The following is a 2,500-nucleotide window of genomic DNA, read 5'->3' on the forward strand; positions in this document are numbered from 1 at the left end:
AACCCTATTCACAATCGGTCTCTAAAGATTCCCTCAGACCTAAAACTCGGGATACAAACTCACAAGCCTGGGAATGATTTATTTATGCCAATTCTTTTAAATACATTTGATTTTAATTTACAACAGCTCAAGAAAAAGTCGGAACTTTGTGGTTTTGCAGTGGTTTTAATGTGAAAATTATTATTTTGGGATGAAGTATTGCTGGCTTTTTATCTGAAATGAGTATTAGAGTTTTTCTGGCATTTACCAATGAATTCAACTGAGGTGCGGGGAGGGAAAAGGGAGAAATAGTGATTTAATTTACTGTACTTTTGGATGAGAATTCTAGGTAATAAATTTGATCTGATGAATCAATCTCTCTTTTGAAAACAAAGAGCCTTTAACTGTTTACTCGACAGACTGCAGGGATTCAGGGAGAGTCCTCGCTGCTTATTGGGTAGATAATGCAGATTGCAGATGATGTGCAGATGATGTGCATTTTGATGAATATTTTCCCACTAGACTGCAACTGTTTCTATCTATTAATTTAGATCTAATGGGAAAAGTGTGTTCCTGGGTAGTTTTAAGGGAGGACTTTTTAAACTGTTAACACATCCTGGATATGTTTTTGTGTTGCCTAAGGTCTATTGTTGAAATGTACTTTTAAGTGATGGTAGCACCTGAGATTCCTATATTCTCTCAATTCCCAAAGAAATTAAACCTGAGCAAAAACGTTGACATCCAAACCTGGGTGCCTCACTTCTGGCTGGCGAAGGAGAGAATATTTACATTTATTGATCTTTGGGACTGGGTTTCACCAGAGCTTCCAAATGGGATGGTGGTGGCTGTGGTGCTTTTGAGGCAGGTGATTTATCCCAAAAGCCAGAGTTGTTTTGCTGCAAAGCTGGTGAGCACAGGTGGGGTTCTCACTGTTGTGGGCTTAGAAATGCTCTTATGAACAATATTATATATATATACATATATATATATATACAGGCACATAGATACATATACATATATATGTATATGTAGAGTTTATACAGAGCTACAGCTGAGTATTCTGTGAGTATCACAAGCTAAAAGAGGTGTCCAGCAAAATAAAAAATGAATGAATTAAAAGCCTCAGCCCAAGTTGCAGATATTTGAGCTGTTGGGAGCTGGTGCAGTTCCACGGCGCTCAGGGAAGCGCCGCAGATTTGAACCAGATGACGGTCTGGCTCTCAGGGCAGAGCCTGGAATTCTAACTTGCTTTACAGAAATGTCTTTAACTGATTTCTGAGGTGTGGATTTTGCAAGTTTTGCTAATTTTGCTGTTTTGAGGTTCTTTCTAATGTGTAAGTGCACATGTGTAAGGAACTGGAAGAACAAATCATTTATTTTTTCATTCTCAGGGTTGTCTTTTGTCTTTATCTCTAAGTAAAGATGTTCAAAAGGATTGTGAGAATGTCATGAACTTCTCCCACTGGAAGAAAATAGTAATAAAGTTATGTAACTAACAACACTTTAACAGAAATAGATATTTAAAACACCTTTGGAGTGTTTTGGAGGGGAAAACCCCCCAATATCCCAGCAATAAGAAAATAAGGAGGGAAAGCCAGAGCCTGCCTGACCGAGAAACTTCTGCTTTGCTTTATCCCGGAGTGATAGGGTGGCTGAGACAGTCTTTGGAAATTACAGCTGCCATTGAGAGGGAAGCCAAGCCTCGCTGTATTTCAGAAAATGAAAATGCTGTAGCCTGGCGGAGGGAGGGGCCGGGTCCCCAGGGCATCTGTTTCCCATCAGTGTCCCACCATGCTTGCAGCCTGGCTTGGCACTCTAACATTTAACCTTCCCAGCAGGAGGTAGACCATAGGGCAACAAGGCAGCGGAATAATGAAACAAGAGTGTAGTGTGGTGCACAAAGGCTTTGTGAGCGCAGAAGTTGAGACATTAAACCATCGGGGCAGGGAGATGCGAAAGTTCCAGATTTTTCTCCAAAGCCCCCATTAGCCCGGCGCAGAAGCAGGAGCACGCCGGCTCCCAGCAGGCAAAGGCAAGGCCTTTCCCCATCTATCCATGCCTTTTTGCCCGCTGCTTTCAACTATTATAAAGATACAATTACCTTGGGAGATTGTGGCAGTTCAGTTGATTAGCACGGTGAATTAAAAGAATGAGTCACAAATGACATGTCCGGCTCTTCTCTACTAGTCCTTTGTATTCCCAGTGTACCTCACCCCTGTTGTAAGAAGGTCAAAAATTAGAGAGAGATAACAATTTTCAAGCAGCTAGCACTTAGGAGCAGAATTAACAATCATTCTGTATGTAATTGCCAGTTAATAGTAAATTGCCTTCTAGACTGTAAAATGCAATATAAACTGGTGGGCACCTAAAATTAAATTAATGAGGTATTTGCTGCATTTAAAAGTGAATAGTGCAAATTAATAACTGGGTACAATACTTGTTTTAATACATATCGAGCGGTGCAGCGTTTGCTTGTTTAATACTAATTTTAAAAGTGCTACCTGAAAAATTTGCTGTCTGT

General features: G+C 40.3%; 1 protein-coding gene across 9 annotated transcripts in view; it reads left to right on the forward strand.

Annotated features, from left to right (window-relative positions):
- EBF3 (EBF transcription factor 3) overlaps positions 1 to 2,500 on the forward strand; it is a 121,881-nt gene that overhangs the window by 87,486 nt on the left and 31,895 nt on the right. The gene's annotated exons all lie outside the window — the stretch shown is intronic.

This window comes from Catharus ustulatus, chromosome 8 (genome assembly GCF_009819885.2).
Source record: "Catharus ustulatus isolate bCatUst1 chromosome 8, bCatUst1.pri.v2, whole genome shotgun sequence".
Classification (NCBI taxonomy): domain Eukaryota; kingdom Metazoa; phylum Chordata; class Aves; order Passeriformes; family Turdidae; genus Catharus; species Catharus ustulatus.